The sequence below is a fragment of the Emydura macquarii genome, unplaced genomic scaffold (genome assembly GCF_026122565.2).
Source record: "Emydura macquarii macquarii isolate MOO-44397 ecotype Brisbane River unplaced genomic scaffold, CSIRO-AGI_Emac_v2 contig_2768, whole genome shotgun sequence".
Classification (NCBI taxonomy): Eukaryota; Metazoa; Chordata; order Testudines; family Chelidae; genus Emydura; species Emydura macquarii.
In genome coordinates, this window is record NW_027132905.1 from 22,229,683 (window position 1) to 22,246,687 (window position 17,005).

General features: G+C 39.0%; 1 long non-coding RNA gene across 3 annotated transcripts in view; it reads left to right on the forward strand.

The window, feature by feature from the left end:
• LOC137165345 (uncharacterized) overlaps positions 1–16,055 on the forward strand; it is a 117,934-nt gene extending 101,879 nt beyond the window's left edge. For 2 of the 3 annotated variants that reach the window (XR_010923340.1, XR_010923339.1), the window contains exons 3-4: positions 13,199–13,275; positions 15,746–16,055. This is a non-coding gene — a long non-coding RNA (uncharacterized lncRNA). Of the gene's footprint in view, positions 1–13,198; positions 13,276–15,422; positions 15,572–15,745 lie in introns of all 3 variants that reach the window. The other variant, XR_010923341.1, reaches the window with a different exon arrangement.
• The last annotated feature ends 950 nt before the right edge of the window (positions 16,056–17,005 follow it).

A 17,005-nucleotide genomic window follows, 5' to 3' on the forward strand; every position in this document is an offset into this window, starting at 1 on the left:
ATGTTGTAATAACAGGGTGGAACTTTCTTATGACTATTAATAATGTAGACCCTGGTTTTTTACATCACAAGATTTATGGCTGAAATTTGAGAGATACCAAAGCTACTAAGGAATGTTTGCCTTGAGCAGTTGAAGGCTCTGCAAATTCCAAATAATACAAAGAAATATACAGAAAAGTTTATATTTCAACATGAGAAAAACAAAGTAAAATAAAATTGGCACCCCTAAGGAGTGTAGGGATTTGTGGTGGGGGGGGGGGGTTCTTTTTTTTATTTGGGTTTAATTTTTCACAATACCCTATTTAATTAAAACTATTTATTATTTGATATTTTAGGTCCCAATTCAGTAAAGCAATTAAGCATGTGCTTAACTTTAAGCACATGAGTAAGTCCCGTTGAAGTCGTAGCTTGCTGAATCAGGGTCTTGACCTGCATTTGGAAATAAATATTCTCACAACACCCATGGATTGGTAAATTAGGGCTCTCCCGCTGCACAATCTTCCTACCACATGATACTTTGGAAATTCCAGTACTTTAAATTCATTGGATGAAACCCTGGCCCCATTGGAGTCAATGGGAGTTTTGTCACTGACTTCAGTGGGGCTACAATTTCAGCCCCTGAGTTTTTCTTGTTGCACTCCAATGATTTTTTCTGGGAGAAATTGTGACCTGGCACAAAAGCACACTTTTATTACTGTTTGACTTGCAGAGCCAGTAAAGCTATAGGCTACTGAGCTAGATTTGTTCTGCCTCATCAAGAAATTTGTCATTTAAGTTCTGATTGCAGCAATAGCCTTATTTTTGCCAATGTTAGAGGCAAAAAAGAATGGTATTCATATTCCTGGTGTTTGTAGTTCCTGTAGATGGATACAAAAATAATCACTTTTGACTTTAAGCTAAGCGCCTTTGCCCTGGGAGCCCCTCAGAGAATAAATATGAAAACCCACATTCTTTTTTCAACATTCACTTTTCTGACTAATCATACTGTAGGATAAAACATTATTATATTTAACTTTAAAAATAGTCTATGCGGCAGAAATAAACCTTATTCTATCTTCCACTAAATATGTTTTTCTGGAGGCTGTTACATAAGGAAAAAGTTCAATACAAATTAATTGTTAGAATTGTTTGTACAATTAGAATGTAATTCATTTTGCATCGTCAGTTTTCTCAAAGTTACTAAAGAAGCTTTCACTAGTCCCTAATTAATCAGTAATGCCCAGTCTTTACTATTTATTTTTGTTTGCAGTTCTTTCCTTTCCAGCAGTAAGACCCTGAGGATTTTTGATTGTAAGATGCTCTGACTACAACTTATGAGTTTAATAGCCATCACACTGAATTTATGATCCAATATTGCACTTGAGGGAAAGCTTCTGTAGCTTGCTTGCTGGCTTTGTTTGCAGTAGTCAAAGCCCTGGAGACATCAGCATTTAACTGTGGTTTGAAATTGCTGAGGCCAGATTGGGTGGCCAACACAGCATCTTTAATAACAAATGGCTTTGGGGGGTTGTTTTATAAAGGGGGGGGAGTAGACAGGGTTGGGGAACCACACACATACTGTGTTCAGATTGTCATATAGTTATTCAGTATTTCCGGAAGAAAGTGACTTGCTGTTGTCTCTATGTTGAGCTGGAACATGAATGTAACCTAGAATGAACCTATGTCTTATGTTTTTATTCATTGTTAGTTGACCCATTGGTCAACCTTCTGTCACTATGATTAATCATTCAGACTCCAGTTGTCCAAAAAGACATTTCTCAAGCCTCTTCTGAACAAAAAAAGGGAATAAAACAAAGTATTAGCAAAACAAAATGTGTTAATCCTTGACATGATAATTTATACCAGGACTATCAGAAGAACAGAAGTGCTGTTGTATGTGAATGATTAATAGCTGCTACGATTGCATCTGTGACAAGTGATTAATAAAGTTTCTGATTAAGAAAAATACTTTCCCTTCTTTCCCTAAGTGTGCAAATCTTGCAGCTCCCCCTTAGCCTGCACAGTTGTTCAATTATAATGCAGACCTATTTGTAATTCAGATGTCACTCACCATTACTGATTCAAACATCTTCAAAATGAATTTGCACTTGATCTATTAAATATGGGGGGAAACTCAGCATGTCCCTTGAAAAGGCTCTTTAGCCTAGTGAAGCTTTGTTTTTTGCATGCAGTTAGTTGTCTGTGCTCAATAAAATCTAAATGACCAGTTTGGAAAATGTGATATATTAACATAGAGCTGTCTGCATGTTTGGGGATTGTACGAGCTATTGTCCAAGTCCAGATCATTTTTTCATAACTAGTGCTGTGAGAACTATTTGCTCTGAGCCTCGAACACATCCATAAATAGTGTTGGGTTTGTTATGTTTCCAAACCTCATACCACATTATTGAGAGGCTGTCAAATTGGGTGGAAGTTGTTTGCAGAGTTACACTCAGATCTCCAGCCAGCCTCCTGTCCTCCTCCTTCCATCCCCACCAACCTCATTTGTTGTCCTGTGGGATCTTTCCCACACCTGGATGTTCAAGTGCACTGAATGCAAAGCTGTAGGGGTACGTTTACTTCAGGCACTGCAAACTGAACTTTCTAACTTTAGTTTGCAAATCCATTACAAACCAAATCTCACAGGTTATACACTACCTTAAAATAATTCAATACATATCATGACCCAGGGCCTCCTGTACAGTGCTGAAACCTGGGTCACATGCTGTAGACACCTCAAGCCTCTTGAATGATACCATCAACAGTGCCTTTGCAAGATCTTCAGAATCAAGAAGGATGATCAATGCACCAACATCAGCGTCCTGTCCCAAGCCAAAAACTCAAGCATTGAAGCTCGGACTATCTGCCACCAACTCCATTGGGCTGCCCACGTTCTTCAAATGCAAGACAATTGACTCTCAAAGCAGGTCATATTCTCGCAGCAGATGAGGGTAGGGCAAAAAAACAGTGCTTCAAAGACACCCTCAAAAGCCAAAATGAAGATGTGCAACATCAACATAAACTCATGGGAAACCTAAGCTCTCAGTTGATTGAAATGGAGAAGGACCTTGTGGCAAGGTTAAGGTTAAGGTGGAAATACAAGACAGACTTGTTGAAAGTCCCTGGGTAAGGATAAAAAGGGTAAAGAATGAGGGTGATGTCATGGTCGGGTCTACTATAGACCACCAAACCAGGAAGAAGAGGTAGATAAGGCGTTTTTAAAACAACTAACAAAATCATCCAAAGCAGAGGATTGGTGGTGATGGGGGACTTCAACTACTCAGATATCTGTTGGTAAAATAACATAGTAGGCCACAGACTATCCAACAAGTTCTTGGAATATATTGGAGACAATTTTTTATTTCAGAAGGTGGAGAAAGCTACTAGGGGAGAGGCTGTTCTAGATTTGATTTTGACAAACAGGGAGGAACTGGTTGAGAATTTGAAAGTGGAAGGCAGCTTGGGCAAAAGCGATCTCGAAATGATAGAGTTAATGATTCTAAGGAATGGTAGGAGGGAGAACAGCAAAATAAAGACAATGAATCTCAAGAAGGCAGACTTTAGCAAACTCAGGGAGTTGGTAGATAAGATCCCATGAGAAACAAGTCTAAGAGGGAAAACAATTGAAGACAGTTGGCAGTTTTTCAAAGAGACATTATTAAGGGCACAAGAGCAAACTATCCCATTGCATAAGAAAGATAAGTATGGCAAGAGACCACCCTGGCTTAACCAGGAAATCTTAAGTGATCTAAAAGTCAAAAAAGAGTCCTACAAAAATTATTTAGACAAGTTAGATGTCTTCAAGTCACCAGGGCCTGATGAAATGCATCCTAGAATACTCAAGAACCTGACTGAGGAGATATCTGAGCCATTATCGATTATCTTTGAAAAGTCTTGGAAGACAGGAGAGATTGCAGAAGACTGGAAAAGGGCAAATATAGTGCCCATCTACATAAAGAGAAATAAGGACAACCCAGGGAATTACAGACCATTCAGCTTAATTTCCATACCTGGAAAGATTATGTAGCAAATAATTAAGCAATCAATTTGCAATCATCTAGAAGATAATAAGGTAATAAGTAACAATCAGCATGGATTTGTCAACAACAAATCATGTCAAACCAACCTGATAGCTTTCTTTGACGGGGTAACAAGCCTTGTTAATGGGGAGAGGAGGTAGATGAGGTATATCTTGACTTTAGTAAGACTTTTGATACTATTCCACATGACCCTCTCTTAAGCAAACTAGGGAAATACAACTTAGATGGAGCTACTATAAAGTGGGTGCAAAACCAGTTGGAAAACCGTTCCCAGAAAGTAGTTATCAATGGTTCAGTCATGTTGGACGGGCATAACAAGTGGGATTCCACAGGGATCAGTTCTGGGTCCGTTTCTGTTCAATATTTTCATCAATGATTTAAATACGTGGCATACACTTATTAAGTTTGCAGATGATACCAAACTGGGAGGGGCTGCAAGTGCTTTGGAGGATAGGATTATAATTCATAATGATGTAGACAAACTGGAGAATTGGTCTGAGGTAAATAGGATGAAATTCAATAAGGACAAATGCAAAGTACTCCACTTAGTAAGGAACAATCAGTTGCGCACACGCAAAATGGAAAATGACTGCCTAAGAAGGAGTATTGTGGAAAGGAATCTAGGAGTCATAGTGGACCACAAGCTAAATATGAGTCAACAGTGTAATACTGTTGCAAAAAAAAGCGAACATGATTCTGGGATGTATTAGCAGGAGTGTTGTAAGTAAGACATGAGTAGTAATTCTTCTGCTCTACTCCAGCTGATTAGGCCTCACCTGGAGTATTGTGTCCAGTTCTGGGCGCCATATTTCAGGAAAGATGTGGACAAATTAGAGAAAGTCCAGAGAAGAGCAACAAAAATGATTAAAGGTCTAGAAAACATGACCTATGAGGCAAGAGTGAAAGAACTGCATTTGTTTAGCCTGGAGAAGAGAAGACTGAGAGGGGACATGATAACAGCTTTCAAGTACATAAAAGGTTGTTACAAGGAGGAGGGAAAAAAATTGTTCTTAACCTCTGAGGACAAGACAAGAAGCAATGGGCTTAAACTGCAGCAAGGAAGGTTTAGGTTGGACATTAGAAAAACCATTCTAACTGTCAGGGTGGTTAATCACTGGAATAAATTGTCTAAGGAGGTTGTGGACTCTCCATCATGGAAGATTTTTAAGAGCAGATTAGACAAACACCTGTCAAGGATGATCTAGATATTACTTAGTCCTGCCATGACTGCAGGGGACTGGACTAGATGACCTCTCAAGATCCTTTCCAGCCCTATGATTCTGAGACCCAACAAAGACAACAGGAAGTAGAGAAACAGGAAAGGAAGAAAGAACACACTGTAGCCCAAGTCAACAATCCAGATCCGCACCTTCCACTGGGAAATGTCTGCCCCAACTGTGACATGATCTGTGGATCCTGGATCTGTCTCATTAGTCACCTGTGAATTTACCACCAATAACCGGCTATCATTTCATGGAAGACAATCGTCCTTTAACTCGGAGGAATTGCTGATATATATAGAGATCCGTCTATATGTCTTTCCTCTCTCTGGTATGATATACTCTGCCCCCTTGGGGAGAAAAAGGAGCCTCAGACTCCTCCCATTGTCTCCTATGTAAATACATAGGCATTTTAGTGTTCCAGACAGTCAATAAATTTGGTGTCTGATGGATCAGAATGGGGAGTGAATCAAGGCTCACGTGTTGAAAATACCATACCAGTTTATATCTGAATGTTGGTACCTCTGTCACCACAGCTGATCTCAAGTATGTGATTTAAGATGAAGTGAAAGTTTGTCTTTTAGGCAACTAGGAGCCAAACCATATAGAGTGTTATCAAAATCAACATCACTTGGAAATTATGTCAAAACTAATGAATTATTTGCTGCTTTATATACGTCAGCAGTCTGTTTCCAAAATAAGAAATGAGCAACATGCGTTTTCTTTCTTATGTGTGGTAAGGTAGTTCCCTAGCATTATATTACATCAATGTTAACCTTTCTACAATAATACATAATCACTGTTATAGCCTGGTAAGATTCCTTTTCATAAGGTCCAAAATCTTACTTGCCTGTTAAATTTTAATCACGGATGCAAACTCTTCACTAATTGAGTCTACTGTAGTGTTATTGACTGATAGAAAAGTCACTTGCCATTTGTAACAGTCACAAGTTAAACCTAAATGATCTGAAATTGTATGTGCCCATTCAGCTGAATGAATTGCTGGCATGCTAAAAAGATTAGCTGATGTACTCTTTATTTTCCACTACAGGTTCTTTCCTGGAGCAAACATGCTCTCATAAGCAAAACCTCATGTATTCTGCAAAATAGAATAGAATGCTATAACTGTCTTGACCTTTTTTAATATTGTTTGATTGAACTTGCTTGTTATAATCCCACTAAGATTTGGAGAAGAGGTGGACTAGCCAGCCAATCAAAATGCAGAATCAAGAGTGTTTTGGCTTATATGTGCAAAACCATACCAACACTAATACCATCACTTCGGCAGGGGAGGGCTTCTCCTCTGCCATAAACAGTCTGTAAGCTCTATTATTCTTTCACTAAGCCATCTTCTTTAAACAAACTACAAACTGTTACTAAAACAGTATGTTCTGTACATCTCAGGAGTCTTAAGTGGGTAAACAAAGACGGCACTCTCTGAAGGAGCACAAAGACAGGGCCGGCTCTCTTAGTTTCCTTTTTGTTGTGGTATTAGTTCTGTATAGTGCATTAATTCAATTTTTCAAGCAATCTTAACCTTTGGGAGCAAGCATTGCAAAATGGTTGCCCAACTCTATAAAACCATTTCTCCTCCTCCCCGCCCCAATAAACAACTGCTAGACCTCAGTATTTCGTTCTGAATGAATGTCATTCCTTTTGCAGAGACTGCACTATTTACATTTAGCTGTTGATATTTTAATTAACAATGTAAGTGCATTGTTTGCCCTGTGAGTTCAATGAGAAAAACTCTGCAAATAAACAGCAGTTCCCTCATGGACAATCACTTTGTAAATTAGCTTACTTTGTCAATAAAGTGCATGCCTATCAGCCCCTTCAAAGCAGCGGGGGCAAAGATATTCATTTACTTAAGCAGTAGGTTATACCATTAATGTGCATGATTGGTGTTAATTAGAAATGTGTGTGGATGTCTCTGTGTCACAGAGACCACTTTATAAAAACCCTTAACAATCAGACTATTAATTCATGAAGTATGAATGCTTGCTTTTGTTTGGGGTTTTATTTTTTTTGTTTGTTTTTTAATTATTTCTTCTTTTTGTTATCTATTACTTGTATTAGAGTAGCAGCCAAAATGTACTAGATACATAGGAAGACACAGTCCCTGCCTTGAAGAGTGTACGATCAAAGGGGCTGCACATTTGGGTCCCGATTTAGCAAAAGTATGAGGTCAGCTTAACGTCAAGCACATGATCCCATCCCAATTCCATAAAGCATTTAAGCCTGTGTTAAGGTCCCATTGATTTCAACATAGTTTAAACATGTGCTTAAGATGCTGAATTAGTCATAAATAGTGTTACACAAGTTACAGGACTACACCTGGGAAACAAGGTTATGTAAGTGTACATATGTTTACAGGATCAGATTCTGCATGTATGTCCATTTACTAATTACTATATTTTTAATTCATATTTCTGAAGTATGTCTTGAATGGGGGTTTTAGGGTCATATTGTGCTACTGGCTTCATGAAGAACTTTCCTTTGCTTTCAGTAGTGGGGTCTGTTCATATACTGACACAGTAAGAAAGTCATTTAGCAACCCAAGTTAGCTAACTTGAACTAAAATAGCAAAGAACACATGGCAACTCGGCTTTTAACTTGGTTTAGCAGCTCTTATAAAAGTCTATATCAGAGCCTGGAATTAAGCTTGAGCTCCTAGCCCAACCTAAAACCCAAGTTGCTGTGTCATCACAGCTATTTTAACTTGTTAGCTAATGTAGGTTGTGTATTATTAATTTGGTTTAGCTAACATGCGTTAGAATTATAGAAGATTAGGGTTGAAAGGGATTTCAGGAGGTCATCTAGTCCAACCCCTGCTCAAAGCAGGACCAACCCAACTAAATCATCTCAGCCATGGCTTTGTCAAGCAGGGCCTTAAAACCCTCTAAAAATGGAGATTCCACCGCCTCCCTATGTAACCCATTCCAGTGCTTCACCACCCTCTTAGTGAAAAAGTTTTTCCTAATATCCAACCTAGACCTCCCCCACTGCAACTTGAAACCATTGCTCCTTGTTCTGTCATCTGCCACCACTGAGAACAGCCTAGTTCCATCTTCCCTGGAACCCCCATTCAGGTAGTTGAAGGCCTCTATCAAATCCCCCCTCACTCTTCTCTTCTGTAGACTAAACAAGACCAGTTCCCTCAACCTCTCCTCATAAGTCATGTGCTCCAGCCCCCTAATGATTTTTTTTGGTTTTTTTGCCCTCCACTGGACTCTCTCCAATTTGTCCACATCCTGAACCTGTTTTTTCACCACTGAGGGTTGCTCACTTCCTCCGCATTCTGTGCTCCCCAGTGCAGTAGTCTGGCTGCTGATCTTGTCTGTGAAGACAGAGGCAAAAAAAAGCATTGAGTACTTCATTTTTTTCCACATCATCTGTCACTAGTTGCCTCCCCCATTCAGTAAGGGGCCCACACTTTCTTTGACCTTCTTCTGATTGCTAACATAGCGTTAGCTAACTTGAGCTAAAATGGTTCTGATGACACAGCAGCTTGGCTTTAAACTTGAGCTAGGAGCTCAAGTTAAATTCCAGGCCTCCCATATAGGCTTTTATTCGAGCTGCTAAACAGAGTTAAAAGCTGAGTTGCCATGTCTTCGCTGCTATTTTAACTCAAGGTAGCTAACTTAAGTTAACACACTTTCTTTTGTTGAGTTCCCCTCTTCCTTTATTGCTGGGACTGTACTTTTAAGGGTAAGTAGTGTTTAGTATCTGGGTAAGCAAATCACCCATGCAAGGGGGAAAGTAAGAGAAACAACGCAGTTAGTGATTGAACTAAGTGGGGAGAGAGGATGACAGACATTTTCTCCTGTTACATGCAGGGCCCTTTTATACGTTGACTGTGGAGCCAATCCTGAAATGAGCCTCTGCACATGAAGCAATGTGTGATGGGGTGTCCATCCCACACAGGACTGTGCCAGGTTAAGGTGGCTGGGTAGGCCAGTTAATTCCACAGGCTGACCTGGAGTGGGAGCCAGGGAGCAGGAGATTGATTAGGAACCGGCAAGACCTATACCTCCTCATAGCAGGCTACAGACTCGGCGGTGAATGAGAAAGGGAAATCACTCCCTGAAAAGAGGGTTCTTGGAGTTGGTGCACCCAGAGAGAGAAGGGGACCCACAATGTCAGAAGCAGTCCAGGGAAGGTCAATAACGGCAGAAAGAGGGAGCCTAGAACTTTAAGCTGAGGGTCCCGGGACTGGAACCTGGAGAAAAGGGTGGGCCCAGGTTCCCTACCAGCCACTGGGGCAGTGAATGGGAAAACTGCTTAGGACTGTTAATGGACTGTATGCTAGAAGGGGGAACGGCTAAGTCATGAAGGATGTGCTGAGGGTCTTGGAATGATAGAGGAGCTGCAGACCAGAGTGAGAGACAGAGTAACAGTGTGCAAACCACAGAAGAAGGCATCCACCTCAAGAGCTAATCTCCAGAGTGACCAGGAGGAGGTGCCAGACCAGTAGTAAGTGGGTCACCCTGTGACATAGTACTCAACACAAACAGATCCCTTTGGACAATCAAGACCTTCTTGTTAACAGAAAACAAAAACATACAATCGACCTTTCAGTTGCATTACTCCAAAAGTGTTCTCTTGTATCTTTGAAATGGAATCTGACTAAACAGAACATAGACATCATCACATATTCAGCCTTCTTTGAACTTTAGAAACTTTCTAAAGATATGCTGACAATTTAAAAAGCTAATGATGGCTTATAAAAAGCTGAAGGGAAGGTATATACATCAAAAATGCAATATAACCATAATAGTTTCTAGATACATGTGGGTGTGAGGATGCGTATATGTAGTGTAAATTCTAGCTCTGCAAGAATATTAGAATCTTGGTCTAACTGATCTTCCTTTGTATTCCCCCACCAGAAATCACTATCCTTTGGTTATTACATCATACTTATTTCCACAATAACCCTTTGGCATGTCACGGAGGATTATAATGTTTGACAGAGGAAGAAAGAACTGGACATCCTTAGTAATAAAAAACATGAGAAAAGCAATGCAAAAGATACAAAAGGGCACAAGATTGTTTCTAAATAGTTTTATAGTTTTCCATCAAGTGAAAAATGAAATCAATTCTTCATTAAGGGGAAGGTCTTAGAAATAAATATTTCACTATTAAAAATCAGTTTATTTTGCCTCGATATAGTCTCATGCCCATGAGCTACATCCCACCCTCCTTTTGCAGGCCACTGAACTCAGTGTAGGTTTTACCTATGAAAGACTAAGGATAAAATCTTGTCCCTGCTGAAATCAATAGTAAAATTCCTGTTTACTTCAGTAGAGCCAGAATTTCACCCTAAAGGCCTAATCCTGCTCCACTTAAGTTAATGCCACTGAAGTCAATGGCAATATTGCCACTGAGAGCAGCATAAGGCCTTAAGAACTTTGCTCACTGATGTCAGTGGGAGTCTTTCCATTGATTTAAGTAAGCTCAGGATCAGGCATTAAGGACTTCAGGATTTGGCCCTATTTTGTAGATGCGCTAAAATATGGAAACAAATTCTGTTCTTGGTTACAGTGGTAAATTCAAGCTAACGCCACTGAAAGTGTAGCAGAGTAAAATAGGGCTTGGCATCTTTATAAGTCACTTTAAATGATAGCAGAATTCCACCATATACACAATCCTTTGTTTATATGGATATCATGACCACCTGTAATACTTAAGCAACTTTTGACATAAAATTTGTTTGTTCACGTCCTAAATGGACTGATATATATGTTTGCTTTGTCTTTATTGTGCCACAAAACTAACCGACTAAGCCACTCTATGAAATGATTGGGAACATAGGATTTGCCATACCAAATCAAACCATTATTCCATCATTTATTTCTTCTGCACCTGGCCAGTCCCTGATATTTCAGAGGAAAGTGAAACATACATGGTGCTCACATAGGACCCAGTTCTGCAAAGCACTTCAGCAAGTGCCTAACTTTAAGCATGTGATTAGGTCCTCTGAAGTGAATGAGGATTGGGAATACCTTGTTAAATCAGGGCCATAATGAATTGTGCATTGCTGTCTATTGATAATCCTTTTTGAAATGTGAAGTGATCAATTTATGCCTTAAAGCATGAGTTTTGATTAATGGCATTTAAGCTTCTACACCTACCATATATCATTGGCTATAAAATTAGCCTGGACTTTAAAAAGTAAGAAAATAAACAAATAATCCAGCTATAGCTTCACGGTACACCACAAAAGAGAATTTATGTGTGTTACTACTAATCTTTGAGTTTACTCGAAATATTATTTTAAATTAGTACAATAGAGAAAAAAATTAAGTTTATATTTTAATGTAGGAAATATAAGAAGCATCCATTGCCATATAAAGTAATTGTACATAACTCAAAGTGATGGCTCCCAGTTTTAATGTGTTTAATTCCCCAGAAAGTATAGGATTGGTTTCTGAGTTTACTGGCAGAAGGTCAATGAATTACAGGAAATAACAAGTATTAATTCGGTACTCATTCTGACTTCTGTCAAAGAAGACTGGGTATGGACCTTTAAACTTGTGACTTCCTGATCTCACACAAAGTAATGCTTGTAGAGGGAAAGCATAATAATTTGTTGTTATTCCTTCGACAATGAATGAGCAATGATGATCAATGTAGGTGCACATTGGGAAATTCTTCCACCCATGTTGGATATATTATTGGGCCAGATCTTCTGTTTGTGTAAATTAGCATATTTCCACTTATGTCCATGAAGCTATGCCAATATACAATAAAAGAATATCTGGACCATCATTTCGGTAGGTTTCTGTCAAATAGATGTATTTGTTGCTTTACAGAATGCACCTATGCCAAAGCCAGGAGTCCTAATGTTCATAATCAGAATAGATCATGAACAGATCACTGGACTGAGAGTCAAGAGAATTGGGTTCTCCATTCCTGGTCTGCTGGGTGTCCTTGGACGAGCTACTTTACCTCCATTTCCCTATCTGTAAAATGGGATAATGATACTGACTGACTTCCTTTGTAAAGTGCTTGGAGATCTAGGGATGAAAAACACTATATAAGAGTTGGGTATTATTGTTATTTTACCATGATGGAGCAATCTTATTATTATTATTATTATTATTATTAATTATTTATTTTAAACAAGTAGCTGCAATCATCCAATGATATGACTAAGGTGTATTTCTGTATAAGTGCTCTACAGATTGCTGTTAGCCTGAGGCATGGAAAAGATATCATATTGATTTGGTTTTAAAGGATTTTGTAAGCAAATGTATACAAATACTTAAAGTCCCTGGAAGCATAGCGTTCAACAAAAATCCACAACAGATCCTGCTGATGTTGCAAGGTGCAATCAGTGTACACTGTAAATGAAATATTAATACAATCTAATACTGAGATTAATACAAACAAAAACGTAAGGCCTTGCCTTCCTTAGCCATATTAGTCATCAAAAAGTAAACACTAATTATTAGTTACATGGTTGCTTAGTATGCTGAGAGGTTCAAGTGAGGATAGGCCATTTCAAACTTCAGGCACTGATAGCCCATGAAGTCTGTGGGCATTCACTCCTCTCTCTCTGAACCAAATATATGCTATATTTGGGGCCTATTCCTGTGATGTTTAGAGCGCCCTCATTTCCCATTTCCTTACATGGGAAATAAGAGCACTCAGTGCATTCACAGTGGGTGTTCAGCAAAATGTTCTCAATTCTGAGCCACAGGGTCCTACCTTGCACCTATAGAATGGTATTTTTACCACTAACTTCAGTGGACATAGTATCAAGCACCTAATATTTTAAAGGAGTAAAAATAAACTGGGTCTGAGCAGCAGTGCTTGGAGGGTGCCATGGTATGTGTAACCCCTTTTGAAATCAGTATTCTGTGAGACGAGACAAAACAAAAACAAACCAGAAAAAGCCACCCATGTCCTAACATGTCCTAATGCCCTATATCTCTCCATGTTTCTCTCTTTCTCATAGTGTTCCATATTGTGCCCGTTACTTAGAATCTAATCTTCTATGCCAACCTTCTTGTCTTCATTGTTTCATATAAAGGGGTAAGTGAGATTTTTACCCACTGAGTGTTGTTTTTGTTTGTTTGTTCTTTTTGTATGACAGATTTATATCTTTAAAAGATATCACTGGAAACTTAGGCTATGTACGGCAAATTCGCTGCCATCAGATCAATTTTTCCGGTTCGATTGAGTGACGGTGACAACACGCTCAATCGATTTGGAAGTTGATCTAATAAAACCACCTCCCCAAAAAGGATAGCTCTGCATTGACAGGAATGCATTTCCCATCAGCGCAGCACAATGGGGACAGCGCGCTAAAGGGAAGTTACAACGTCAACGGGAGTTACACAAGCTACTCTGTGTAGCTTACGGGACTCCTGTTGACTGCCACCAAATTTTGCCAGCGGTGTAGACTTGCCCATAGAGTGAAATCATAGCCTTATCAAAGTAAAAGCAATACTTGTATTTGTTCAGTGGGTCCAGGATTTCAGTCATGATGCCTTGAAAGGTCTGGAAACCAGAGTGAGATAATAATAATAATGGAGTATATGACTCACAGGTAAGATTTTCAGAAATAACTAGTGACTTCTGGTTATCCAACTGGAGGCATGTTAAAAAACTCTGATTTTCAGGAAGTGGTGAGCACCCCAGCTCAAAATCATACTTCCTCAAGGTATCTGAAGTTGGACACCTAAATACTGAGGCATCACAAGTCACTTTTGAAAACCTTGGCTTGTGTGTCTAACTAGAATCAGAAACATTGTGAGAATCCATTCCAGAAATGCAGAAAAACCCAGATATGGATTCATCTGTGACAGTCACTGGTGACAAGTTAAGAAATGGATTAATCACTGAGTAAAACTGCTGTCTATCTGACACTAGCTCCCTAGTTTACCTAACATCATTTGTTATGGTCACAGGAAAATCCTACTTTGGAATTTTTTTTGGTGCTTTGTAATAAACTCACTTTTTTCAAGGGTGATAAAATGAGGCACACTAACAATTACAGTGGAATAATACCACACTTCTCTGTCTAGCTCTAATGCACCCACTGGACCTAAAAATTTGAATTGCAGTCTCTTTAAAAGCATGTATCTTGACATCACCAAATCAGAAAAAGGATTAAAAGCCGTAGAACATGTAATTCTGATTTGTTTCCCAAGACATTTGTACTTAGAGGAGGGAGCAGGTACTTCAGAATTGTCAAGACCATCAGGATAGGGAGAAATTAATTCTTGGATAAGGTTTCTTAAAAGCATGAAACTGTTCATATAGAGAGAGTGATCTGTAGAACAGGAGTTTGCAAGCCTGCTTTACTTCAGCTCAATTGAACTATCTGTGTATGACATTGTATTGTTTTTGACAGAGAAACAAGTGCTGATGAAAATGGAAATATCAAAGAGGGAAAGACAAGTTGTAACAAATCATTTGGCATACTATGTAGCCCTTATTTTATGGGATGTGCTTAGTGGTTAGACAGGTAGCCATGATGCAGAGGGAAAATGCTCAAGCTTTGTCAGTGTCCAAGAGCATCTTTCATTTTAAGTAGGTATTGCATGTGGAAAATAGTCTTTCAGATTTAGTGTCAACCTGTGACAACTTAGTCATGGAGAAATAATTCAGTATCAATGGAAGGATCTTTTTAGCTATCTAAAAACTGCCTAAATACGGTTTGAGTTCTAATATAATTATTTATGGTGTTATTTTTACTGTCTCAAGTTGTATTGTGCTCATGTTCTTGGTTTTTCTTTTTGTGATTCATCCAATTGAAAACACTTAAGTTAAAAACCGGAAACTACTGACAGCAACATGATTTGCTATTCCATCCTCTGCTGAGAAATAAATCCTGCTTAGCTCATAGGTCTACTTCCAAATGTACTGAGCAACAAAGTGCCATCTCACTTAATCCCCAAAGACTGTCTATACCCTTCTGTTGTGCTGCCAGTAGAGAAGAGACTAATTATTATGCATGAATATGATTCTACCATTGGAGATACAGAAACAGTTTCTTGTGGCACTTTCTTTGAGCCAGGAGCCAGACTCAGAATTAATTTTCAGGAAGTGTGGCGATTATGATGCATGGGGAAGAAATTTATGAGAAAGAGGCAGTGATGGTAGTGGTGACTATTACAGTCGTCATGAGCTCCTTCCAATTTGAAGGTTGATTTTATTTTTATCTTATTGTGCAGTCTCTTCTACCAGGCCTGTAACATCAGTACAGAAAGTTCGCTCATCTTCCACATTGATCATCTTTGACATGCAGTTGGACACCTCATCTGTACAAATCTGTCTGAAGTGTTCTACATTGGTCTCACCCCATTGTTAAAAAGCTGGCATGGTGTGTCTTTGAATTGGAATCTAAAAATCTATCAAGAATATACTCCCCTCTGATTCTTTAATGTACTTTATGTGGGTCCTGTTTCATAGTGGCTAATAAGCTGTCCCACAAATGCACTGCAACATCATCAGTTACTTCACAGTGTTTCTACATTCATATTTTTTCCCTCTCCAGGAGACTGATAAGAGAGAATATCTGTATGAGTCCAGTGTGGAAACTGTTCCCTACTTGAGCAGCCTTCTTCAAAAACCTAAAGAGGGTGAATAAGATTTCTATAAGACTTCACTGAGCACATTAAAGTTACACAAATGTCTTTCTCATGCTTGCTTTTCAGTTATTGGAAAGTCATTAATGGCTTTGTAATATTCAGAAAGTCATTCAAGCATGGAGAGGGTAGAATTCCATCTGTTTACTGTATGTTGTGTCTGACTATTTTACATCTACCTAGCATTTATAAGATGCAAAAAGCAGTAAAAGAATTTCTCATGTGATCTCAGGTTGTCGCCCACAAATCCTTTGCAATGTTGTGAACAGTCACATATTGGCAGTCGAGAGAAAACAAAAAATGAATCCTGCAAGTTCTTCTTTCTTACTGGCACCTTCCCATATCTTACCCTCATCAAAGCTAATGCAGCAAAAGATGTCAGCCTATTTCAGTGGAAAGGACATGGGATGAAGTGCCAGGTACTCTGGAATTCCAGTTCTGGTTCTGCCACTGATTCCTTATGTTACTTTGGGCAGGAGACTTAACCTTCCAATCCCAGTTTCCCTTTCTATAAAATGGGGATAATTCTTTCCTCACAGTGAGGTTGTGTGAATTAATTAAATAGTTTTTTTTTATTGTCTCTTTGAAGATGTAAAGAAATGTAGAAGTAGTAGAGACAATGCCAGATGTAAACCACTCTGTGCTTTCTTCACACATTTTCTTTTATCTCTAGATGAGGATTGATAAAAGATGTTGCTCAAGGACCAGGTTGGGCCAATGTTTCAAAAATGACTTAGTGCCTATATTTGCGTGTGCACATGCACACAAACTTCCACATGCAAACTGGAAGGTGCATAACTTCCTAAGTAGCAAATACTAGTGGGCAACCCTGGCAGGTGCAATTAGGGAGGCCAGGTGAAGCCACTTTGAAAATGTGGCCTTTTATGTAAGCACATTTACTGAGCCACCTGCTGATCCTTATAAAAACTATCAGTCTGTCACTTAAAACAAAAGTGTCTGTCTTTCCTAAAACAAAGCCGTGGACACTTATGTTTGTAACATTTTGTGCAATATAAGAGCCCCTTGATGGAAATTTGGGAGCCAATGAATACTTGCAACTTTGGGTCTGCATGTTTCGTGAACTCTTCAAAACTTCTTTACAAAGGAAAATGCTGCAACTGCCCTGCAAGCATTTGCTCTATCATGTGTTGGCTTCCGTGGTATTTTAT